General features: G+C 43.1%; 1 long non-coding RNA gene across 1 annotated transcript in view; it reads left to right on the forward strand.

The window, feature by feature from the left end:
- Window positions 1-1,191: 1,191 nt before the first annotated feature.
- LOC141577210 (uncharacterized) overlaps window positions 1,192-27,013 on the forward strand; it is a 59,197-nt gene continuing 33,375 nt past the window's right edge. The window contains exon 1 of the long non-coding RNA XR_012506025.1: window positions 1,192-3,862. This is a non-coding gene — a long non-coding RNA (uncharacterized LOC141577210). The remainder of the gene's footprint in view (window positions 3,863-27,013) is intronic.

Consider the following 27,013-nt stretch of genomic DNA (forward strand, 5'->3'; position numbering starts at 1 on the left):
TGTGAATGATGAGATTCTATGCAACATTAGTTGCAACTGTAGCCTTCCACAGAAGAGAAAATTAACCTCAGTGAAGCCAAGTGACTCTCTGATGGTCAGAAAGAGTGACAGCCTGTGCTGGAGTGATCCAGTGGACTTGGTGCTTGCAACTAAAAATATTCAGCAGCTACAGCTAAGGGGATCAGAGTGTTCTTTTATTTTTCCTTAATGGCGTTGCTTTTATTTTTACTTATTTTTTTAAATTAATTTTTTTGAAGTGTAGTCAATTTACAATGTTAGTTTCAGGTGTACAGCAGAGATTCAGTTATGAACATATGCATATGTGTATAAATATGTTTTAGATTGTTTTTAGTACAACTCATTACAAGAAATTGAATATAGTTCCCTGTGCTATATAGTAGGTCCTTGTCATTTATTTTATATTTATTAAAGTGTATCTGTTAATCCCCCCTTTCCTGCCTGCTAACCACAGTTGGCTTTCTATGTCCATGAGTCCATTTCTAGGAGCACCATTTTTCTTAGTAATATATGCTGGTTGGCTGCTTTCAGTTTCAGTAATTCCATCTATGGGTGCTTTTCTTCTGGTGGCCTTTATGTGGTTTGTACACGTGGTAATAGAGGTCTGTATTTGGGAGAACTCCAGGCCTCGTGTAGTCCCTGGTACAGAGTTCCCACTGAGTTGATGCTTGAACTGGGAAAAAAACATAGTAAATGTTGGAATTTCCAATATGGTTGAGACTTCCAGGTTTCTATAACCTGCTTAGCCCACCTTAATATTGGCTGCACCCTTACTTGGTAATTTGGTGGAATTCCATGGTATGGTGGTGTAGAGACAGGGCCTTTTATGCTTATTCTCTTTCCTTTTTCTAACACTCATTCTCCTGGGTCTCCCAGATCCTCCCCCAGCAGTGCCCAGGGCTGGCTTGGTGCTGCACTGAGGATATATTTATTAATAAGGACCTTTCCTCATCTCTTCTGAGCCTCCATTTTTTTCTCTGCACAATGAGGGCTTAGACTAGATATGTGCTTTTCAGTTTCTTTTAAAGCCATGTTTCCTTTGAGAAACAGAAAATGCAAATCACTCCTCCCATCCCAACCCTTTAGATTTTGATACAGCCTCCAAGGAGTGACATAGCACTTTGTGGAAAATTGATGTGATTGTGATTCCAGGTGGCACAGAAAATACTCTTCAGAGATTTATTGCAGGGAGAGGGCAGGAAAGGTGCAGTATGTCACACTTTCTAGTGTGAGCACTGGAGCAGTGGCTTGGATTTAAATACGGTGTCTGACGTGGCCTCTCTCTAATCATGTACAATGTGATAAACTTCTCTACCTCAGTTTTTCTTGATGTGTCAAGTTGGCGTGATAATATTTTAGGGCTTTTGTGAAACATTATACACATAATCCATTTGTGTTTCGGTAGAAATAAGACCTGCTAGGGATTCAGGGATTTGTTTAAAAAAAAAAAATCTTGTCCATAGCACTCTGTCGGTGTGTATTTTGAATTTCCTGGAGGGTGAGGGTTGAGTCTAAAGTCCATCGTGGGACAGGTGGCCCATAGTTTTCTGTGCGCCTGATTGCCCCCTCCTCCCCAGTCCTCTTCCTCAGTCCAGGATTAAGTTCCCTAGTAGATTTACACAGAGGTCTTGTGGAAATGGATTTTCATTTTATTGTTTCAACAAGAAGGGCTGCCATCATGATCTCTGTGGTCAGGTTTTGAAGGGCTGCCATCATGATGTCTAGTCAGGTGAAGGCTATGCAATTGGGAGTTTCTATTTAATAAAAAGAAAAAAATTACCAATAGAAAATTAGAACAAGGGTGATGACAGGAGCTCTTGGAAGTGGGCACCATTAGTTTTGTTAGCTTCAGGTGCAGTGGCCTCTTGCCACGAGGACCCATCCTCTTGCTCTGAAGTTGGAGGGACCAATGGGTTGAGTGGGAATGTTAACTGAGTGTATCTCATGTGCTGGGCATTGTCCTATTTGTGCTTTGTGTTCCTTATTTGAGACAGTGAGCTCATTTAACCTCAATAGCCTCTTTAAAAAATTAGACTTTTTATTTTGAGATATAATGTAGATTCCCATGTAGTTGTAAGAGATAATATGGAGAGGGCCTATGGACCCTTTGTATAGTTTTCCTTAATGGTTCCAACTTGAAAGTTTGGGGTACAATTCATTACTGACTCACTAACAATTTGAGGTTTGTTTTATTGCCCTAATTTTATTCACGATTAAACTGGGGCTTAGAGAATCACACAGGCCTGACCAGGTCACCCACATGGTTAGTGTCGAGACGGGTGGAACGTGGGCTTGGGATTTCCAGGCAGTACCATTATGATGGTCTGTGGCAGGGAGCAGCATTCACTTTGCTGGTTTATTCATTCATTCAACAAATATTATTGAGTAACCTCTGTGGGTCAGATGCTTTCATAGGGTTATCTGATTCTTCAGCAGTCCTGAGAATCAGGTAATGTTTATATTTTTTAATCTGAGAAAATTAGCTCTAAGAAGTTATAACCCCCCCAAAGGAAATATAGCTCATAAAGGAGCGATACTAAATTTTACAGTCACCCCTTTTTATGCAGGTGGTATCCTAGGCATTTTACATTTGCAAACTTCTGTAATCCAGATATTTTCATGTAAGACAAAGATTTTTTTTTTAATTGAAGTATAGTCAAGTTTACAATGTTGTGTCAATTGCAAGGTTTTTTTTGAATTTTGAATTAAAAAATATTTTTTCAGGAGGGTAATTAGGTTTATTTATTTGTTTCATTTTTTAAAATGAGGTACTGGTGTTTGAACCCAGGACCTCGTACATGCTAAGCACGTGCTCTACCACTGAACTGTACCCTTCTCCCCAAGGCAAGTTTTCTTATCCATTATTCTGAAGCTTAGGAGTTCAAATAAATTGGATAGAAAACCAGATCTTTTGATCCCACTGTAGTCCTTTTCTTTATATTCTGCTGAAGGAGGTTGGGGAAAGCACTTCCTTTGTTCACTTCCTTATTCAGCATTTTTCAGCAGTGACTTTGCATCAGGGCCTTGGTAGGTGCTTGGAAACAGAAAACAAGAAATGACCCTTCTCTGCAGGGCAGGAAGCCTAGACCAAAAGCTGGGTAATGTGATCCGAGCTACGGTAGCCATTTGAAGACTCTGAGGACAAACTGTACCTCCGGATTTACTTGAGCTTCCCTTGCCTTCTGGTTGGTACACACCAGGTCATCGCAACCCAGATGGACCTGCAGCCCACAGTACAGTATGTACCTCAATCTCCTCTCCCCTCTCGTCAGGGCCTGCAGCATGAGCATCCCTGACTACGTGCAGTGTGCTGAGGAACACCAGACTTTCCCCGTGGTGGTCGAACACGTGGGGATCATCTCAGAGGAGAATTTCTTTTGCATCTATAAGTGAATCACCTTGGTGAGTCAGATCAGTCCGTGCAGCTCCCAGTGGGCAAACTGTATCCACTACAGGCACCACTATGCGCCCAAGAATGGGTGGAGCGACTTCCAGACCCACCGCAAGGTCTTGGGCCTTGTCATCATTACTGAATGCCTCTCAGCCAAGGCTTCGAAAAGCTCCACGTGCAGAGGAGCTGTATGGCACCACGCTCTATGACTCTCAGCTCTTTGACTTTCTGCTGCATGGGGAGGTGGCCGAGCAGCCGCGCACCGAAGTGGCCTTCAATTTACGAGGACTGCATGGTGGTGGAGAAGAGGATCGACGACTTCACTGAGTCACTCTTCATCTTGCCCAAGTCCAAGTGGCTGGACGGTGCATCCGACAATTCTGGGGACAAGATCCTCCTTCTCTGCATCCCATTTGAGAAGGAGGACATCATGGGACTGGACACAGAAAGCAGGTAAGTTTACCTGGAGGCCAGTCCACCCTGGCTGTGTGCCGGGTTTCTTCCCTACATCCAGAAAGTGATCAGCAAGGAAGAGGACTCTCTTGTAGCCAAGGGTGGAGGGAGGTGCAGCCCGCCGCTTTACAGACATTTAAAAGTGAATCCGCCTTTGTTTCAGAGAGATCCTTTTAGGGTTATTGTGGACACTTACTGCAGCTTTTCAGCCAGGACCCTGGTGGGACCCCTGGAGTTGCTGACCAATAGAGTAGCCACAGCCACTGATGCTAGGAGAGCTGGGGAGGAGGCTGCTCTGAGCTGAGATTTGCTGTAGGTCAAATGAACATCAGACGCTGAGACTTGTCTAGTAAAAAGAATGTAAACTATCTTATCACTTCCTATATTGATTACATGTCAAAATGATAGTATTTTACATACAGTAGGTTAAGATTTGTTCTTAAAATCATTTTCTAGTATTTGTTTTTTGTTTGTTGGTTTGTTTCTTTGTTTACCGTTTTAAATGTGGCAACTGGGAAACTTTCTTTACATGGCTCTCATTTCATTTATGTTGGGCAGCCTGTCTTTAGATAGTCTCATCCCTTTGCTTGTAGATGAGATGCTGAATCCCGAGAGGCAGAACGAGGCGCTGGTTGAGCTGGGGCTGGAGCCGGTGTCTCCTGCCTCCCAGGCCCAGCACCTGTTCGGCTCAGGCCCTCTCTTCCTGCCCGACAGCCAGCATGCCATGTTAGGACATCAGAATCACCGCCAGGGACCTCCGAATGAACTCCTTATGCAGGGAAAGGCGTATCACGGAGTATGGGAAAGAGCAGGGAAATGTTCATCCTCACTTTGTCCCTGTGATTAAGTCAACGGCCCCACTTTGTCTCGGAATTACAGACGAGCTCTTCTGGGCTGCCTACCCCCCCCACAATCTGCTCTGTTTCCCCGTGTATCTATAGTGCTGTCCTTCGTGCAGAAGAGTGTGACATGCCTTTGCCGAGAGGTGGTCCCCCTTTGCTGGGGAGAGTGAGGGAAGCTGTGTGCCCACGGCCTACGGCCTCAGGCCTTGAGTCTGGAGAGTACTCATGGCGGTCTGACAGGTGACGGTCGGAGGACCTGGCACGGCTGCCGGGCCCACTGTGGAGGCGGTGCTCTGTGATTCTTGAAATTAACTAAGATCAGATTCTACTTTCTGGTTATTGGTAAGTTGGAGGAGAAGATGCCAGAGAATTGATAAAAAGAATGTCCAGACCAGCCCTGTGAGTGATAGGCACAGGGGACCCGAGTCCCCCACGTGTGTGAGGTGCCTAGCGGGCTCTGGATGAATTTTCTGTTCCGCCCGGACATAACTCTATGGCTTAAGGAAGGGGCAAGGCATGTCATGGCCTGTACTTGTCCTCACAGGGCCCTGTGATCTTCATGCCCGCACTCCCCTTCTGCTCCTTGTAGATGAGGTGTCAGGTTTAGGAGCCTGGGCACTGCTGAGGGCATAGCTGCCAGCACTGTGCTACACCGAGGCTGGCTCCATTCACCACACATGTCACCACCTGCTGAGCCCCCAGGCGTCAGTCAAGGTAGGTGTATAGGTGCAACATACGCAGAGATCACGTTCTCCCCTGGACAGATTGATTAGTGAGCAGTGGAAGCCTAGAGCCCTGCCCCAGCCCCAGGCCAGTGCCTCCTCTTTTGTCATAGGAGGCACTGGTGACATTTTTGCTCAGCAACTGCTTGGCTCTGACTCTGCAGACCCACCAGAGAATGCCAACTTGTTTTTGCCTTTTGAAGTCTGCCCTTGGGATTTGGCGGAGTAGCTGGATGTGTGCTTAGCCCATAGTGGTTGACACTGTCACCATTGTTTACCCAGAACCTCGTGTATCAGGCATGGCTCCCGACATCAAAATATAGCAGCGCATTAAACCTCCCTCCTGGTGCATCTGTCTGTTTTGGTACCGTAAGGTCTCAGCCAGCATTTTAACGTCAGTGAGATAACGCGGCCTGTGAGCTAGGGTCAAGCAGGTTCTCCTCCAGTAACTTTTACTCCATTGTTGCTTTTACTATTCCGCAGACATTAATTTTTTAAACAATGCTTTGGTGCAGGAACAGAGCCTAATTCTCTCCTGCTACTCTTGGTGGAAGTGCGTAAAATTGTCCAGCCTGAAATGTGACCACAATTTGTAGCTTAAGACCTGTATAGACCCATGTATGTGGAGTTTTGGTTAGGGGCGCTGACCACGTTGGGGTCCCCCGGCAGCGCCGCTCCCCTCAGGCCCCTGCTCTCCCTGGAGCAGGAGGTGAGGGGTGGGTCTCACCATCCCCGCGTCCCTGGCCTCACACACTCACGTAAATTCTTGTACGTGCTGTCAAAGTCATTTTTGTTCTTGTGTGTTTCTAATTTTCTCTTGTTCCTCTTTTCCTTTTTCTTTATTCCTTTTTCTCTTGTACTGCCCTGTGAGCATGTTGTTGCGTCTGAAAATGTGGGCTGTGCACACCCTGCATTGGAAATTGCTAGATCGCCCTCCGTGCTGTCTCCATCGCTTTAAAAAGCAAAAACTTAACAGCTGCCTTAATCCAGGTATTATCCTTGTCATCTTTTTATTTTCTATTTTTTTTAGCACATCACCCACTGGTGTTTGTTACCTCTTAAAATCCTTGCTTTAAGGAACCAGTTTGGTCCTCCTTATATTTGGTGACAAATGCGCCCTTATTAAATTTGTTTGATTGTTTTGAAGAAGTGAGATGCGAATTCATTTAGGCGGCTGCTGAGGGATGTTTTTCATGGAGTATTTAAACTTGTAAAGTCAAATTCTGCAGCATCTTGCTACATTCCTTCTTTTACACAAACGTGCTTGGCACTCGGTTCCTGGCTGTCGCTGTGTGACGCGCGTGACGGCGCTGCCTGGCCGGCGGTCACTGGTGAGGAAGTGGCAGGCTCGGGGGTGAGCAGCTGTTGGAGGAAGCAGTCACCGTTTTGTTATTTAATTTTTTTTTTTTTTTTTGCATTTTACTTCCCGTGCCATTTACTTTACTTTGCCTTCACAAAGAGGCAGAAGTTGGTCTAAAATCCATGCCACTCTTTTGTTCCCTTTACGAGGCTGGTTTATCTGAGTATCAGGACAACATGTCCTTCTCCTAAGTAGCTGGCTCACCTGGATCTGGTGGACATAGGGACTGCTAAAGGGGACCGTAGCTTCCACCCTGCTCCAGCCAGTGGGCATTCAGAGCCGGGTCTGTGGTTTGCCTCAGCAGCCGTGCAGGCCTCCCTGCACCGGCCTTTACTTTTAACCCATGTTGGCAGTAAATAGCTGACTCCGTGTCTGTTGCAGCTGACGTCCACCTCTGTCGGCCTTGTCGTTAGTTTGCGGTAGTGAGTCTCCAACACCCCAGTCAATTGTGAAGGAATATGCTTTGGCCGACCTAGGACCTTGGATTCTCACCCCCACCATGGTTCATCTCACCCGGTGAAAGTGTTTGGCCACCACCATCATGCTGACCATGAGGCCTTGTTTCTCCTTTCATGCACTGGTCCAAATGTGGACACTTCATTTTTCACTGAATTTGTCTCGCTTCAGACAGGAGAGAATATCTGAAGGAGTCCATCACATTGTGGGTGGGGAACAGATCAGAAGTAAATGTTGCAAGTAGAAGGATTCTAGTCTGTCCGGGTTGGCAAATGCAGGCTGGGATCTGTGATGGCCGGGCTATGCCCTGGACACAGGCCTTTCCCGTGGCTCCCGAGAGCCCAGGAGTCGGAGTGAGAACAGCCTGGCCTGGGTTCCTCCATCCTCGTCTGCTTACTGACAACTGTGTCTGCTAATTAGGAGCTCCCCCAAACCTCGGGCCCTTCAAATCTCAGACCACGGGAGAACCTTGAGTCCCTTCTCCTGGGCCTCCTTTGTGAGAATACAGTGCCTTCTGAGGTGACCAGTGGCAGGAGATGCCTCCCCCTCCAGGGAGAACCCTTTGGAGGACTGTGACTCAGTGCTCCATGCTGTGAACTTGTGGAGTTCCGGCCGTGGTCCCTGCAGAACCAGACTTGAGATGGGCTTAGTGACGGATATAACAGGACTGATTCCAGGGCAGGGCTTGGGGGAGGGAACAGTGGAAATTGAATGTGACTTCAAACACATAGGTGTGTGTTGGGGCTGTTACTAAAATGGGGTGTCTGGGAGGTACCTGCCAGGAATCGAATTCCAGAGTAAATGGCGGACATGAGGCATTTTTAAGATGCCATTTGTCATCCAAGTTAGGACTTCAAAGAGGCACACGGGTCTATGGCCCTGGGGCTCAGGTGAAGGAGCCGGACTAGAGATACACGTTGCGAGTCGTCATCCTTAGCTGGTGTTCACAGCCGCGCATGTGAATTAGATCATCTTGAGAGCTGCAGGCTGAGGCTGAGGCGGGGCAGGGCTGTGCCTGGGTTGGAGGAAAGCCCAGATCATGCAGCTTTGGTGTGTCAGTCTGCGGCATTTGCGATTTTCAGACTAATGCCATTTATCCTTAAGGGGCCGGGGGTTGGGCAGGGCCAGCCTGGAAGAAATCTGAAAGGAGGGTCGTGGCCACGTGTGTGTCTTGGGAAGTTGCAGAGTCTGCAGGGTCCGGGAAGGTAGACTTCTAAGAAGCTCAAGTTGGAGTGGGGAGAAAGTAGTCACACTCACCTGTGAGGGAGGGAGGGCGTCCTTGGGAGTCGCCACCCTACTGGACTCGCTTTCCAATGAACAGAAGGCAATCAGACAGAGGATCTGAGGTGAGAAGAGATGGGCACTGGGAGGGGAGTCAACCTGGAGAATGGTGCGTGCAAAGTTCTGGAATAGTCTCCCTGAAAAATTGAGTTAAAAATACCCAGACTCTTAAGAACATTGATAGTGACTGGGTAGGAGGCAGTTGTTTTTCTGGCCTCCTAAGGGTAATGCATGTATTCAGGGATACACAGAAGATTCGGGCAGTCTTTTCCAGGGGTTTGATCCTTACCAGGGTGAACAGTGCAAGTTTAAAGGGGAAGAAGGGCAGCGGAGGGAAGCTAGTCAGGCCCCGTGTCAGGTACCAGTCGGCAGCTCTACTTGCGTGTTGCATTCTCATCCATGCCTCCCAGGTTGGCGGTGGCAGCCCCCTTTTGCGGATTGGGAAGCCTTCTCAGAGGGCTTAAGGGATTGGTCCGTTTAGCGGCTAGTAAATGCTGTAGCAGGATTCAAGCAGGGTCTTGTCAGACTTCAAGGGCATGTTCTCTCTACTAATTCCGGTACCTCCCTGTTGTACCTGGATTGGTGAATTGGGTCAGTTTTTGAGCCTTTCATAAAAAATACGATTTAAGTGCCTCAGGACTGTTTCACAAAGCTCAGTGTTCTTTGATGGTTCAGAAGCACCGCAGTGCTTTTCGCCCCACAGAGGTAAGGTCTTACTCCTTTGACGCTGACGTGGTTGCAAATGACGTACCGGTGCAAAACCAGACTTAGCAGCATCTGAAGGGAAACTCTCCAGTTCTCCCTTGATCGACTTTCTTCCACGGGATGTAACTGCTGCAGCGTAGGCCTGAGCTTTCCATATGGAGTGAGGGTTTGATATCCAAAGTTAGCATAAAACGGTCAGATGAAGAAAATCGACTTTGACAATTTATTTTTGGGTTACATTAGTGAAGATATTCTATCAGTTAATGACCCATATGTCGAATGAAATTGAGTACAGAACATTGCAATTCTTACTTTCTATTTAGAGTTCTCTTACAGAGTAAGGTTGCCTGCTTTGGAACATCAGCTTCACCACCACGGCAACTTTCAGTGTGTTGGTGTGATTGCCTTTATGCAGTGAATGTAATCTGGGCTTCCTCAGCCCCAAACACTGCAGTGAAGAATCACGGGCTGTAGCCATCTCTTGGTCACGCAAATACTTCTAAAATTATATGATGCCAGAAAAGAAGGAAGAGAGAGAGAGAGATTGCCTTTATCAAAGTTCCTTTCAATTCTAACTGCAAACTGTTTTTGAGCAGCTCTGGTTTCCTTTGGATATGAATATATACATTTCTTTGCATGTAATCTGGGTTTTGGACTAGAACACCAAGTTCTTGCTGTCCACAAGCCACAAAAACAGTAGCCAAATTGCACACGTGTGAAATTGTTTATAATTTTTCCTGAGAAAGTATCTTTGAATTTGGGACTTGGGCTGTGATTTTTGCTTTTTGCTTCCCGCACCCCTCTTGTAATCTCTCACTCCTTCCCACGTGGCCCCCAAGAGTTCGTGGTCTCAAAGGAGCGGGCAAACACCCAGTTGGTCACCATGTACTGCTGCTATAGATGAAGCCCAACCAAGACCTAAAGGACATTATCAGAGAGGACTTCCTGGAAGAAATGGACTCTATATTCATTTGTGAGGACAGAGTGTCAGCCAGGAGAAGTAGTCAAGAATGTGGCTCAGGTGGCAGGTGCAGCCCGGGCAGATGCCTGGAGGCTTTTGGCGTGGGGAAACGGGGAGAGTGCCCTGTGTGGTCCAGGGTGGAAGGTGCCCCTGCTGGTGAGGACACTGGAGAGAGTCCGGGATGGAGGGCTTTGGAAGAGCTTGGGTTTTACTAGAACTGACACAGTAGTCAGTGAAGGGTGTCATCAGAAAGTGACCCTCAGTAAAGGTAATTCTGGTTTTTCTTCTGATATTCTACAGACACAAGGGTAGGGACGGGTGAGAGTAGGTATGTCTGTCCCTTTGAGACCCACCCCGTCATTCATTTATTCATAACACGTGCACTTCTTTGTGTCTAGGGGAGAGAGGGTGGACCCACATTAGTAAGCAAAATGTATTTGCTTCTTGTGAGCTTAGCATTGTCAGAAGTTGACTTAGCCTAGAATGTTCTAGGAATAGAGGAACAAATTTTGGTAGTTGGAAGGAGGGAAGGCTTCCTTGGGAAACAGTCAAAATGAGCCTGGAGACAAGTGGGGAGTAGGAGCAAGTCAGGGGGCCCCTGAGGTTACTGGGGACCTGTGTACTGAGGTGAGGCTGGGCAAGCAGTGTCTGGGGTGGTGCTAGAATTCCACCAGGGAGCCTCTGAAGGGTTTGAAGTGGGGGTGATGTAATCAAATTTGTGATTTGGGAAGACTGCTGTGGCTGTGTGTGTGTGTGTGTGTGTAGCAGGGAAGAGGGGAAGGGTGCCACCAACAGGGGGGGTCATTAGAAGAACATTCACAGGCTGGGAGAGAGGCGTCGGGACTGCTTGGGGACGGCAGGGGCAGTGTGGATGCCGGATTTCCTTATGGGGAGGGCTTGTTAGCAGGGCGACCCTAGAGGCGACTTTTGGCTGGAAGAAAACAGATGGAGGCTGCCAGGTGGACTTTCCTCTTCTTTCCTTCCCTGCCTTGTGTGATGATCTTAGCTCAGCCAACTTTTGGAAAAGAAGAGCTAAGTTCCAGGGTAGCCCAGGACTTTGTTGAGCTCGTTCGAGTGAGATCTGATAGGATTTAGGTTTGTGTTCTGATCTGCATGTTCACTTAGCTAGAAACATCCCGTCATTTCAATTTCTATAGGGGTTTTTATTCTTGATAAAGATTGCTTTCTTGGTGAGAGGAAATTTAATACAGCTGTTGGCTTTCTCAAAAAAATCATATCTTTTAAGAACTTTAATATTCAAAACAATAGGAATATATTAAAATGTTAAAGTAATTCTTTGGTGCAGTTTCTTTGCTTTCTGAGCTAGTGTAGAGTTAGAGCCTTTGCATTACTTAAGAGCACATACTTGTCAGTATTTAAAAAGCTGTTAGTGAGCGCCCCAGGCCCCACCTCTCAAAACATCATTAAAGTTTGCTCTGAAATAGTGAGGTCATAAAGGTCTTATTTGCAGAAACCAAACAGTTGGTTTATAATATGCAGCATAGCTCCCTTTATAAAATAATAATAGGTTCAAAATTAAGAAAGTGGAGGATAATTGATTTTTTTAAAGCTGAAACATAAACTTTCTTGTGCTAATGTTGCAACTGGAAATTTTGAAAAGAAAAATCCTACTGTAATATCATCTACGTGGAATACATATATGACTTTCACGTTTGAAAAGTAACTGCGCGGTGGTTTTTGAAGTCAGGAGAATTCCAGCTCAGATACTGGCAGTGATGGTTGCTGGTTTTTAATGGAAGGGCCTAAATTTGCCTTCTTAGCTTTTTTTTTTTTTTTTGGAGTGAAAAGTTTGAGTAGTGCTTTGCCAGCATGATTTTGGGGCAATTTGAGGGCAGATGTCGTGTACCAGCAATGAGATATTTCCATGCATTTTATTTTCCGGACATCACCAGGGCACATGTGGGGTTTGTGCCTGCAGGCTGGAATGCTGCTGGACTCCCTGATCCATCACCGTTATGTCCTGGAGCTGCTCCGGTCAGTGAATGATTTTCTGTGGCTTCTAGGTAATGTGGTCTGAGGCAGATGATCAGATGTGCAGTTAAAGTACTATTACTTGAAATAAGAGTAACCTAGAAACATGGCTCTAACAATACAGGGTGAGGGAGAATTGGCTGAGCTGCTTGCAGTGGGGAGTTTTCTCAGGTGACTCCCTCACCGTGATTCTTGCCAGTATCGGCCCCAGCCCTGCACGGTAGTCCTGCCGAAGCAAGCATGCTCTTTGCTCAGAAACGCACTGAATTTCCTTGTGCCTCTGTTTGTTGGCTTGTTTTTTGAAAGCACGTCTTGCCCTTTGCTTAAATGCCATCCATGATAGTCACTTCTTACACTCATTCTACTGGACTTCGTCTAAAAATAGCTGCTGAATGGAAGAACAGAATGTAGTATCTCCATGTTGTGGAACATTATTCACATGTAAGAGTGAATAAAAAAGAAAAAACAAATAAAGAGGAAAATGAAAAAGGCCACCTGTTCTGGGAACTCCTCCCTGACTGTTCAACCCGCACTTTTCCCTTTGAAACCCAATCACTTATGCTCCACCGTACTCTTTTTGATAGTACTTACTACCTTCTAATAAACTTTAACGGTTTCAAAAAAAAAGAGAGAGAGAGATGCTGATACCACTTCAAAATGGACAAGCCTTGAAAACAGCATTTTAAGTGAAAGGAAGCAGACACAAACGGCCACATATTGTTGATTTCAGTGATCTGAAATGCCCAGAAAAGGCACATGCAGAGGCAGAGAGCAGGTGATGGTTGAAAGGGGCTGGGTGGAGGGGGATTAGGGAGTGACTGTTAGTGACAGGAGGTTTCTTCTGGGGTGATGAAGTGTTCAGGAAATAGATGGTGGTGAGGGCTGCACAACTGTGAGTGTGCAGAAGACTGCTGAGCTCTGTCTCTGGGAGTGCCTGTTGTTGGGGCGGCTTTATTTTGTTCTCATCGTGCAATGAGAAGACTCATCTGCTGCTGTGGCCGTTCTACTCCCGTGAGTGGTGAGGGTCAGAGACTTTGTAGAGTCATGTTTCTTTTTTTTTTTTGCCCCTTGCTGAGTGTAGGCAAAAAAGTTTTAAGTCTGAGAAAGTGCTCCATCTGCAGAAATGTCTTTCAGTTTTGCATGGTGTAAAAATCTTGAGAGCTTTTTAATCGTTGAGGACAGCCTGTGGGGGGAAACAGCCCGTGAATCCTGGGTGAGTCCCGGAAGAGCTGCGAGTCCCTCCCTGACACGGGTGGGGATTTCACCCCCGTTCAGGCAGTGAAGGGCCCAGACCCGTGAGCGGAGTTGACAGTCGTGAATATTTACGTGAATCCGCTGCTTCACCTTGGATATTAATTTCAAGCTGAGTCAGTTTGTGGCGGCAGCCTCATCCTACATCAGGAATTTATAGTATCTGCTCTTTGAGGTGAAGACCTGACAGACTTGACTATTTAACAGTCTCCCTTGAATTGATATCTCAGATTACTTTGTCAAAAGCAAAACAGCAGAAATACAGACGTCCTTTAATGCCAATGTGACCTGGAAAGGGTTTAGTCTCTGTGCCTCAGTGGCCTTATCTGCAGGTGGGGATGATGATAACAGTGCTTCCCTCAGAGGGGCTGGTGAGGGGAGAGTTAGAAGCACACATGGAGGACTTACACGAGATGCTCATGAATGACCGAATTTAGTGCTCTCAGCCTGGTCAGGCCTCAGGAGCAGAGATGTCAGAACAGAGCAGTCCTAGCGGGAGCTCGATCCGTGTTGGCAGGTGTTACGATCAGTATCACCTCTGTGGGTTATCAGGTAGTTTTAAGACTTGGTAATATGAATTCATGAATAATGTTAGAAGACTAGACATCTCAGATACTGTTTACATAGTTCTCAAGATTTCCTCTGAGAAATGGATGTTTTCTCCCCATCTTAAATCTGAGATGAGTCTCTAAAGTATTCTGTATTCCTCCATCTTTTTGCTTTAATTCTCCATTTCTTAAAAAAGAAAGTTTTTAAATGGAGTTTATGGGGACTGAACTGAGGGCCTCATGCATGCTAAGCACATACTCTCCCAAATGAGGTATAATCTCCCAAATGATTTTTTTTTTTAATTTACTTTCTTAGTATTCAGAGGTTAGAGGCCTCTAATTCTTTTTCTGGAGACTTGTCCATGAACCTGTAAATCTATAATTAATGGACAAAACTTGGTTTATTAAAAACATCAATAGAACATTCTGCAATCCATCCAAAAGGAAATGCTGATTGAATTAAAATGTTTCTCCTTTAAGGTGATTTCTCCTTTTTGGTCTAGCTTAATTTATTAACAGCCATCCTCATCATCATAATGACCAAACTCGCTCTGAGTGGACACCTACCTAACACTAAAATGCTTTCCTCATGTTTTACTTCATAGCAGGTGTTTGAGGGTAGGTATCAGTGTCTCCTTTTTTGCAGCTGAGGGATTGAGAGATGGAGCAGCTTGTCCTAAATCACACCCAGCTGGCGTTGGCTAGCTCGGTGCTGGAACGCAGGCTGCACAGGATGCATTCTTAATTGCTCCTCTAATCAGCCTCCCGTTGAGTGGCTACCTGAACTGCTGTGACTCCATAAATGGCCGATTTTAGTGATCTCAGCCTTATGAGGACTTCAAAGGAGAGACACCAGTGAGAATGTGAGACAGAGTGTCATAAATTAAAATTGTACATTTTCACAAATGTTTAATTCTCAGGTAATTACCTAAAAAGTTAATTTTTTTAATTTAGTGGTCTGTTAGCACAAAAAACAAAACATTAAAAACAATTATAGTGCCAAAGAGAAGTGGGCTTTGAAAGTCCAACCACTGTTAATGATGTTACTTGTTTTTCTCTAGTGGCCCTTATTGACAGAAATACTTACAAAGACTGAATTGGTTTTATGTAGTCTTAATATGGAAGACAAGATTGTCAGTGAATATTATAAGTAAAATCTTTAGTCTTTTCTTTCCTGATGGTGAATATGTAAGTTGTTTTCATGGCTTAAGTACATTTCCTTATTTGTGAAATTTGAGTAATATCGTTTAACTTGTCTGACTGTGAGAGTTAGACGCCTTGTATACAAAGAACCCAAGAGGTGCTTAATAAAAATATGCTGTCAGAATGACAGATATTTTAGAAGGATCAACTCTGAATACTAAAGAGTGTCGCTTATTTCTGATGCATATACAATATTTATAATATTTATATATATGATATATTTGAATATGGTTTAAAGTAACAAGGATTCTTTTTTTTTTTTTTAGTGTAGTATGAAGTTTTAATGAAATCTGTATCATACTAGTGAGACAGGGACTAGTTAAATTGCCTTAATCAGACGACCTTGAATATTATTTACACAGAATATGTATTGTTACAACTCAGAATTCATGTTGCCGTTTAACCATCCACACAGACATTTAAATTCGTGGAATTCTGACCAGATTCATTAAGTTTAGTAAAATCCACATTGATCATTTTCAGGGAATAAGCTTCTCTCTTTTGTGATTAAGCAAAATTTTGATTTTTTTTCCTGCACTCTTAACAGGTTAAAATATCAAAACATTGATTTAACAAGTCACTTTTTTAATAGAATAAAGCTCATGCTGTTTTATTATGTAAATAAATGTTTTTGTATTTCATCAATCTTGTATGATATCCTGGCTCTTTGAGAATTATTTTGCAAGATACTTAGATAACCTACTGTTGGAAAAATACAAACGTGACTTTTATGAATATAGGCCTAGTACAGATCTGTTGGTTTATGCTACAGTGCAAGACATGAGGCCTGGGAGAGCTTTGCTGCCGATTGCAGGACAGAACCCATGTCTCAGTTTCCCCTCCTGTAAAATGAAGTGGCTGGACTGGATTCTTTCCTCTTCTAAGATGAGTTTCCATGAACCTATGTCTTTTGTTTATATTCAGGAGTATTAGCAATATCAGATTAAATACTGAATACCCTTCCCTTCCCCCGAAGCAAAGTGCAGTATGTGCTACATAAGCTTTTAGTTATCTGATTCTCTTTTCTGATCCTACAGGCAATTTTTGTGTTGCATCTTTCCCGGCAACCTGGAAGGTCATTTTAGCCATAGGTGGCGCTGTTGCAACTTCTAACCGTCTTAATATTCCTTTTGCAAAAGAAGGCTTAACAAATGTTATTTTGTTTTGATTCCGTTGCTTAGTGCTTCAGAATAGCACAATGTCCATTATGTCTGTCTACCTGGAAAAATTATTCTGCTTATGTCTTAGACTTATTCTGTCATCTCGCTGTGAACATTTCAGACTTGCTGTGCAAACAATGGCAAAATCGGTCTTTTCTTCCAGTGTTAGAAGTCAGTGAGCCGGGATTTTATAAAACAGCTAGAAGCGGCCTCTGGAGCACCTTAAAGCTGAAAAGTGTATTGAGTTCCCTGAGTATTGACTCCGCCGCTGTGTGTTAATTGGTGGTAGGAGGTTTGGTACATATACGAAGGGGTGTAGATTTTTGAGTTGGGTTTGCATGCACGTGCTGCCACTGAGCCACGTGAGCCTGAGTCAGTTTGCTCTGAGTTTTTCCCTTGTCTGTGAGATGGGGACATTCATATCTCTTTGTAGAATTGTGAGAATTAGAAATTATGTAAAGTGTTTACCACTGTGGGTATGTCAAGAGGGCTCATAAACTTTAGCTGCTTTTTTGTGTGAAGCCATCATTTGAGAGTCTTTGGCAATTACTAAGAAACAGGAAAATAAGAAAAGCTGGTTTTATGCTGAAAGATATTTGAGGAGGTTCCTTAGTTCCTATACCCATAATTAAGCATCAGCAGAGTCAGAACTGTTACACAGTCGCCCTGAACCAATGTTAAGCCACAGAATTCTTTGTTACTTCATATATTTTGGGGCTTAAAGGGATCCAATACTTATACACATGTTGTCTCCAGCAGCCAACTGAGAGATGACACAAAAGAGTAGGCAGGCGATAAATGTCTTCTTTGTTACTGATGAAGCCACGTTCTCCATGAACTTCAGGGCTGTGGGAAAATGCGTGTCATGATACTGTGTCCCAGAATTAGAGACTCACCCTGTCCCATGTAGCTCTGTGACATAGCGAGCCTTCCCTTGAGAGGACCTGCCCGTTCATGCACAAAGCTGTCCTGTCATGAAGCCGAGCATCCCAAGTGCTTCCCAATGGTGATCAACACTGGAGGGAAAGGAAGGGTTTCAAATGCCCTGCTTGTCTCCCCGGACTCACACCTCACTCTGTTAGTGTGACGAGGGCTAGCTGTTGGCCAGGGGCCAGGGGTGTGAATGGAGAAGCACTCTCCATGGCCCAGAGGAGTGGTTAGTAGGCATTCCGTCCCTCGGTTTAAACAGGTGGTGGGATGGAAGATAAGGGTCCTCCCCAAGAGTTTATAAAAGGAGTAATAAGGATTTTCTTTGGGACTTATACTAGCCAGGAAACACATAAGATGATTAGAAGGGAGACTTGTAAATCACTTTGATATTAAGTTGACATTTGTTGAACACCCAAAATGTGCTACATTCTTTTCTGAGAGTTTTACAGAAATGAATCCTTCAATCTTCTCAATAAGCGAGTAAGGAAGGTTTGATTGTTATCCCAGTTTTACAGTGTGGAAATTGAGGCACACAGAGGGTAAGTTGGCCAAAATCACAGAAATAGTAAGTGGCAGAGCTGGTATTTAAACCCTGGCTTACTGGTTTGAGGCTCCCAGAGATGGGCTTTGGGTGTTTAGTGTTATCTGCATCCCTGAATCTTTGTACCTCTGTGCATATTTTAGCCCAGAAAGGACAGGGAAAAGAGAGTTACACAGATGCTCATAGTCATGTATTGGCCACTGTCCACAGAGAGTGCATCGTGATTGGCGTTATTTGTTTTCCAGGCAGTAGATCAGTTCTTATAACAGAAATTTAGTCCATTGAGTTAATCTAGAAACCCTTCCTGCTCTGTTTCTGTCCATGCTTGCCATGTGACTGCCTCCCCGTGATTAGGCCATTGAGAAAATGTACTCATGGTTGAACTCTGATATTTCAGTCTGGTTCATAGTTTCACGTCTTCTGTTACATTAATAAGTTAAGTTTCTGGTTTTCTTTCATCAGTGTGTCATGAGTTTGGTTAATGTGAAACAAGTCCATGGGAGCCCAGGGGTGATGACGGTATAATTTCTGAACACGTTGTGGCAATTCTACCCTTGCAGACCTGGCGGGAGTATGTCCGCCTTCCTCACTGATTTCCCCCAACAGCAGGGTCCTCTCCCACCCCCGCATGTGAGGCTGGGAGCTCTCTGAGTAGGCCAGTCAGAGGCCAAGTCCACCAATCAGAAAATGATGAAGTACCTGGAAGTGGTTTTAATAGAAGAAAAGGATTTCCAGATAGTACAATGGGCTGTTCGAGTCCGTTTGGTGAAAAGCTGTCCAGTGTCTGTGGTTGAGGTGCTTCTTTGCTGTTGAAAAGCCTGGATTAGATGAAGGGATTTTAAAAAGCAGAAAGGAGTGATTTCAGGTGGTACGTCCACACCGGTGAGAAGTGATGGATGACCACCTGTGTGAGGCATAGACAGGGTCTTACAAACTTCTTAAAATAACTTTAAAAGCTCTTCCATCTGAGTGCATTTCATATGGGGTCCAGTTCTTCACTGGTCACCCTGAGAGGGCAAATAATTGATGATGGCAGAAAGGACACGGAGGCATCAAAAAGGTCTCAGTCATTTTCCCTTTTTAAAGGATGTGGCAAAGTGTAATATATTTGAGCTGGTTTTTCACTGAACAATTTTTAGTGTTTTCTGGGACTCCCCAATGCCCCAAGGTTCCATGCAGCTGGGTGTCCCCTCAGAGCAGGTCTGTCAGAGCTTGCCCTGGGTTGACGTGGTGTCACGGGGAGCAGGACGGTCAGAGTCCCCGGATCTTCCGAGCTCCGTCTCCTCATCCTCAGTGCCGGGTTTCTCATCCGTGTCTACTTAGGGTTGTTGAGAATCACACGTGATGGTTCAGGTGTGATTTGTGATTGTCTCTGTGATTGGCATATAGTCAATATTTGAAAGAAACACTTTTTTTTTAGTATAATTGTAGCATATAGATTGCAGTGCTTTTTAGTCTGCTTTTTTTTATATAACTTTATTCTTATTTTTAAATATGCACTTATTTTTATTTATTTTTTGGAGGTACTGGGGACTGAATCCAGGACATTGTTCATGCTAAGCAGGTGCTCTACAACTGAGTAATACACACCCTCCTTGTCTGCACTTGAAAATAAATATTTCAATGCACAAAATAGCTCTTAAACACCATCATGGGACATAGTCACTGTATAGAGAGTTGAACACGTATGCTTTTTCAATAAGAATAAATGTTGTTGAGACATACATTTCTGAATCTGTTAATGTGCTTAAAAACGATCATAGGTAGTGATAAACACGAATCTTTGATCCAGTACTTCTTAGGGTCTGTTTTGCCATCAAGTGAAATTACATTCTACAGAGAAAGCTAATTGGATCTCTTTGATATTTGGATGGTTTAGCAGATGATCAAGGCTTTCAAAGGCTGACAGATTTGTATTTTAAACTAACTACAAAGTTATCTTCTAGAAGTTGGAATTCCTAAACTTGTGAAGTGCCCAGTAATCCAGGGGGTATGTGTCTGTGTCTGTGTGAACGTTTGTGTGTGTGATTTCAGGAATCTAGAAATAAGTTTCATATGGACTTCTGATACCTTTCTCCTACAGTTCAAGGTATAGGCATATATTTACACAAATAAATTGATATTCTTTTGTCATTTTGCATATTGGTGGGAATAAGAGTTTCTCATACTTGTTTCAGAAGGGTTGGGGAGCATGAGCTCAGAAAACAGGAGGAGAAAGAGGGAGGGAGGCACTTCACACTTTGTGCAGGATATGAGAAACAGTAGCTTTTTTTTCTCTTTTCTTCTAAAGCAAACTGGCACTGAATTGTAACTTACTATTACCCAGAATTGCTTTTCTGATCAGATACAAGTGCCTCAGATTTTTCAAGGCAACATGAATGATGAAATGTGTTTTAGCAGTTATCATTAAAAGTAGTTTTATTTTTCAAGTAAAAGGCTATAGCCTGTTCTTCCAGCGGTACATGAAGTCCTCATTGTTCTATGTACATGATCTATGTGCTTAGTTTTTTGTTTTTTTTTTTTTAAGTGCTTGTTTCATTGTGGTGTGAATGAATGTTTAAAATTTCTGGATTTTGATCTTTAGAACATGCTGATTTATCAGAGCTGTTAAAAACCTGATTGTTCTTTGGTCCTTGTTTGTTGGGGCACCCTATTGATTTCTGTTGTCTGTTAAAGCAGGAAATGCTTCCTCTAGCCTGCAGATAATTAAGTGAATGGTTTGCAGTGTGCCTTTAAAATTATTTGAATACATTGAGCATGTTTGTCCAGTGAATTCTGAATTAACTCATTCTGTTGACTTTGCTTTGGTTCTGTGGCTTTTGCTCCTCTCCACAAGAATTTGAATTCTCTGTTGCATTTTGTATACGTGTTCTTAACAGGGGAAGAAATTTTGCATTTTTTACAGAGGTGGCTTTTCCTATCCCCTCTGAATGCCTTCTATAATTGATACAATAGTAACCTGTTATTGCAGTGCATAATTCTTTCATAAACTATTTTTTGGCATATTCAGAAACAATGACAAAGAATGATAATAAAAAATATGAAAACCTTCCTTCCTTTGAAGAATAGAAATCAGGTGGTCAGGCTCACGCATGCTTTGTGCCTGACACACTTACTCTCATGTCATTGTGTATCATGATTCGGAGATGGAGTTGCTCCAGGTTTATAGATTTTTGTTTTAACATTTGTGTTGAATTCTTTCTCCAGGCTGATGTTTCCTGTTGGTTTTGTGGAAAGAGTAGAAGGGAAACAAATCCTTTGTTTTGTTTTCAGGAGGCCTGAGTTGATGAGAAAAGTGTTGAGGGTGGGCTGAGGAAAAGAGTGACACTCCCTCTCCTCCCGGCTGAAATTGATAAACAAAGAAATCAATTAAGTGTATCGGTATTTGACCAATAGAAGTTAGAGAGCCCAAAATGGCTAGATATGCCCAATGGAAATTACTGAATTCACCTGCAGAATTATCTGCTTTACCAAGTAGAAGCAACTTAGAGCAATCAGAAAAATCAGTAATATGATGAGATATAAAAGGAATATTATACCTTTTATTTCTGAAACTTTTCTACGGTAAGTTGTGTAGAGCTAAAATTAAGTTTCAAGCACCAGGAGTTAAGAGTGTGGGTAGTTCTGTAGGATCGTTATTCACGGATGTACCTAGACCCTGCTAGAGTGGCTGAAGATGGCAGGAAAAGACCCAGAGGCAGGATTTGTCATCTTAGGGTGTCCTCCATAATGGTTCCATGTGGGAGCCCATGATTGGTTTAACAAATTGTAACACACTCCAGCCGCCTGTGAACTTTAAGAAGAAAAATATATGCTTAAAAACTGCTTTACAAGCAAGTGCCTGTACATCCTCACTCCAGTCTCCTTGCATTAAAAAGCAGAGACAATGCTTTGCTTGCATAGTTGAGGTTTTAGATAGCACTCTGCTGGTTGCAAAGCAAGGACCGAGGCCCTCAGGTATAAACGCTGAGCTTGTGTGCTGTTAGATAGTCTATGATCCACAGAACAAGGACCTGGCTGGTCTGGTGGTCTGCTTTGTAATTCACATGTCTAAAAATGTATCTTGTTCCCCTCACCCCATTACTTCCCTAAAGATACACTAATCCTTTGTACTCATTGTGTATTCTACAATCTCTGCTTCATACTGTCTTTCCCGAAGTTCCTATTACTATCACACAATGGTTAATGAATTTTTCCTTTGATTATACACAATAAATAAGGGTGCAATTGAGAGGCTCGTGGAGTTGGCTCCCTACTCCCTCTCGATTTATTGACTTTTTCCACAGAGACTTGAATAATCATTCCATGTCGGTAAGACTTCTGCCAGCCAACCCACAGTTCCAGGTGAGAAGGATGCAGGTTTACCACTCCTACCCGATGGAGAGAGAGGAGAGAATTGAGATATGCTCCCCCATGGTCGCTTCCTGTTCCACGGCCACTGCAGTTCACCTGCAGCCTTCTGGCCTCTGCTCAGAGGGCCTCTGTCCCAGGACTGACTGCAGCCTTTTCTTCCTTTGTCAACATTTCCTGTGCCTTTCAGAAGTTGTTCTCTTCTCTGCAATTCAACCCTGGCAGATGTGATGGTGGTCAGCGTGCTGGTGGGCAGTCCTTTGGGGACTCCCAGGAGACATGCTGATTCTCCTGAGTCTCTCAATCAGGGTTACAGAACAGTCGAGCACCGAAGGAAGCCCATTCACGTGAGGTCAACAGAGCATTTTATCACTTTCATTTTATTTTTAAATTTTCAGTGGAGAAATTATTTGCAGCAAACTGTTCCAGATATTCGGCCGCCTGCTTTCCTCACCACCATTTCCTTGTTGGCTCTGGTGCTTGTTTTAAGAACCAGGTTTCTTCTCTGGTCATTTGTAGCAGCTGGGCTTGCTGAATCCTTGATCTGCATTTGAAGCAGAATGCTTCTTCCTGATGTGAAACTGATTTTCCTATTTCTGAATATTCCGTGTACACTCAGCTACTGTTTCAAGTGAAATGCTCTTGTCCAATTTTGGTTAACTCACATTTGCTGATCTCCTACTTTCATGCTGAGGGCAGTTTCTTCTTCCTCTAATAAAAGTTAGCAATTTGCATTTACTAGGGAAGGTACTGGCCCGAGTTGCTTTTTTTCTTACCAGTTTTAATACAATTCACCCATTTAAATATACAGTCGTTTTTACTCTATGCCCATAATTGTGCATCCCATTTAATCTTAAAATATTTTCATTCCCCCAACAGGAAGCCCCGTATGCATAAGCAGTCATTCCCATCTTCCCCATCCTCCCCCAGCCCCAAGGAGCCACTCTTCTCTCTCTGTTTATTTGCCTGTGCTGGACATTTCATTTAAATCGAGTCACTTCATGTAGGTGGAACCGTCTATTGTGACTGACTTATTTCACACTGAGTAACGTTATCAAAGTTTGTCCACGTTGTGGCCTGGGTCAGTACTCTATGCTTTGCTATTGCTGACTAATATTCCACTGTATGGCTGGGCCCCACTGTTTACCCATTCATCAGGTGATAGGCAATTGGGTTGTTTCTGCTTTTTGGCTGTGATGAGTAGTGTCGCCATGAATATTCCTGTAGGAGTTTTTATCTGGACATTTGTTTTCAGTTCTCTTACGTTTGTGCCCAGACAGCAGAGTTGCTGGGTCATTCAGAAACCAAATGTTCAACTCTCTGAGGACCTGCCAGGCTGTTTTCCAAAGTGGCCACGCTGTGTTACGTCCTCACCAGCAAGGGCTGCGCGCTCCGCTTCCTCTGTGTCCTTATTAGTGCTTGTTACTCTTTTTTTTATTATAACCTATTGTTGTGAGTGTGAAGCGGTTTCTCCTAGTGGGTTTGACTTGATTTCCCTTACAGCTAATGATATTGAACATCGTTTCATTGTGCTTATTGGCCATTTGTATATTTTCCTTGAAAAATACCATTTCAGATCCTTTATTCACCTTTTAATTGAGTTGCCTTTTTATTGTTGAGTTGTAGGAGGTACTTGTTTTTTTTATAGATACAAATTCCTTATCAGATAAATGATTTGAAAAAAATTTCTTCTGTGTGTTGTTTTTTCACTTTCTGGATGGTGCCCTTTGAAGCAAAGTTTTAAATTTTGATGAACTCCAATTTATCTCTGTTTTCTTTGTTCCTTGTGCTTTTGGGGTATTATTTAAAATCTGAGGTATTTTATTTAAAATTTTATATATAAAATAACTTAATTCATAGGACCGTTCTAGGAGATGGGTGCGGTTGTTGTCCCCAGTGTATGGATAGAAGACTGAGATGCAGAAAATTTCTCTGAAATATCAGTTTCACAGCTACCCAGTGCTGTGGGAGTTCAGGCACTCATGTTCGTCCCAAACATCTGTGATCCTCACCACCATGCTCCACTACTGCCTGGAATCGTTAATGAAAACGTCTTTCCTTTTTTGATTCCTTGTTTGTTTTCTCATTGGGGACCTCATCTCCTCATTTTCTTTCGGATATCAGTATAGATTTATTTTAGGTCTCATGTAGGCAGAAGCATTTCTATCAGTTAACTTCTTTATTACTCACTCTCCAGTGATGATTGTTGCTAGTTGACCTAATCAAGTCATGCTTAAGTCTTTCCTTCTCATGACACTAAAAACAGTCATGACTTACAGAATGCTAAAAGCAGAAAGTACTTGATTGATTTTATTTTGCTACCCAATCAAACCAATCAAATAAAAACCCGCTGTTGACACAGATTATAAGCCCTCCAGGTTAGGGTCACTGTCTTCCTTGTGTTTCATTTATTTGGTCACAGTGTCTGGATAGTGCCTTGCTGTTCAGCAGTTTTGTTAGGAAACGGTGCTCGTGAATCATTGTAAGGACAGAATTTTGACAACAGACTGTGTTGTTCATTTCACAAGGGAAAAGATAATATAGAAATACTGCTCAGATCTATTTGAAAATTAAGCTTGGAATTTTGAGAACAATTCAAGAAACCATACAAAGATTTTTCACTAATTTTAGATCTATCTTAAACACATTATGGTTACATAGCAGAGTAACTTATCAAGTAGATTTGTCAAGAGGAGTGTATTATTGATTTTTTGTTTTAGTTGAAATATTCTATGTGGGATAAAGTAATCAGTGCCTATAAATGAACAAATATGTTTGTATTTCTATGCAACATGGGAGCAGACTACATATGTTTCAATATAATATATATGACTGTGTGTTTTAATCTGTCTGTCAGTGTTTTTATAGTTTTTCAGCAATGTTGTAACATTAGAATTCTAAGAAATTCACTCCCGATACTACTGCAGTTTGTACTGTGTATCCTGTCTTATGTATGGGATTCCACTGTCCCCTAAGTGAGGAATTTCCTCTCCTATTGAGTTAGAAGCAGATTTAAAGGAACTGTGATTTCTAGGCCTTTGCTCTCCATGTGTTTGCACTTGGGTGTCAATCACAATTTTCCCTTTCTTGAGTTTTCATTGTTCAATTAGAATTTTTGAAAATAACTATTAATATGTTTCACTAGTCTCCCTAGAAACTTGATGTTTTTGTGCTTTTCAGTTTTCAATTTATGAAAATTATAAATGCACACTTGTTTTTAAGTAGTCCTTTTTCACTAGATATTTGTTTACCTCTTTATAGTTAAATAATTTTTTTCCTAATGAATGAATCACTGTGCATGTTTTACAAGATATCTTACTTTTTATTTTTCTTATTCTAACAGGTATATTCATTGTACAGAATTTTGAAAATAAGGATAAACCCAGTAATAACTTAAAAATGGCCTCTAATCTCACCTGGAGATACAGTTGTAAGGTTTGAAATTGAGAATTACAAGTCCTCTCATGTTTTTCTTCTTTTTCAAGTACGTTTTGGTTACTGAGTCCCTCAAATTCCCATATGAATAGTAGCAGCAGCTAGTCAGTTACTGCAGAGGAGCCCGCTGGGATTGTGATCGAGACCACGTTGAGTATACAGATTGCTCTGGGGAGCACTGCCATCCCAAGAGCGCTGTCATCTGATCCAGGAATGTGCGTGGTGTGTCTGTCCAGGTATTTAGGTCTTCTTTAATTTTTTTCAACCATGCGTAGAGTTTACATAGTATTATTTTACCTTATTTTTTTGCCTTTATACTGAGTACAATTGTGCAAGGTACAAGGATCAGAATTGTATTATAGCCCCGCCACTTGCTGCCACCATGGACGCTGCACTCTTGCTTTGCCCTGTGTAAAATCTTGCACAAAATAGGACCTAAGTAACTCTCTCTTGAATGAATGATTATATGATTGCTGGATGATGCTGGAGAGTCCTTGTGATGATGTCTTTTTCCCAGACTTTCCCCTCTTCTTAACTATGCCTTTTCTCTTCCTTTCCTCCAACCTGGGTTTCAGCCTGCCTGTGGCATTGATTTTCCCTGAGTGTGGACTCTTCCTTTCACTAGTTCACGATAATGTTTCATGTGGGCTATGAAAACTTGCTAGATGTCAAGAAATAGCAAATTCACTGCATGCTAGTATTTTTAGTCTGTGGTATTATATTATCCATTGAAATTAAATCAGGCTGACCCCATGAGCCCTCCCCTGATCTCTTTTCTCCTTCCTACGGGTGATACTTCTCTGGTTGCTGTCTGTGCCCTTCCCCCAGACTTGGTTTTGGAGTTGAGTAAGTCACCATCAGTGGAGCTCTCTCTTTAAAGATGAAGAGAACATTTGATCCTTCTTCCTGTTTGGGGACTGGATGAGATGTGGTAACAGATAAAGAATGGAGCCCCATCTCATTCTGACCCTCGCTCTTTCCGTTCCTTTCTCCAGGGGAAAAGAGTACAATACAAAAATATAAAGATTGTGAGCTAATGAGATAGACAAGACAACCGAACATTTGTTAAATATCCTTTCATGCCGGAAACAAATGTATTATACACACAAAAAGCACACAAATCACGGTAGTACTGCGGTTACAAACGTGGGTCCGAGTTCGAGTCCTGCTCTGGAGTGACCAGTCCTGTGAGATGGAGAACTGGTAGGTCGGCTTAGCCTCTCCTGGACTTGTTTTCTGTCCTGCAGAGATGGGGCTCGCTAGGCGTCCCTCTCCCGTAGAGGTGCTGTGGGGTGTAAATGGCACGCGTGGGCAGCCCGAGCACAGCTGCTCATTCCTCGTAAGGGCAGGATAGCATCGCTTTTGCGGTGACAACTTTATGACCGTCCCGTGTAGACTCTTAGTGCTCCGAAGG

The sequence above is a fragment of the Camelus bactrianus genome, chromosome 3 (assembly GCF_048773025.1).
Source record: "Camelus bactrianus isolate YW-2024 breed Bactrian camel chromosome 3, ASM4877302v1, whole genome shotgun sequence".
Taxonomy (NCBI): Eukaryota; Metazoa; Chordata; class Mammalia; order Artiodactyla; family Camelidae; genus Camelus; species Camelus bactrianus.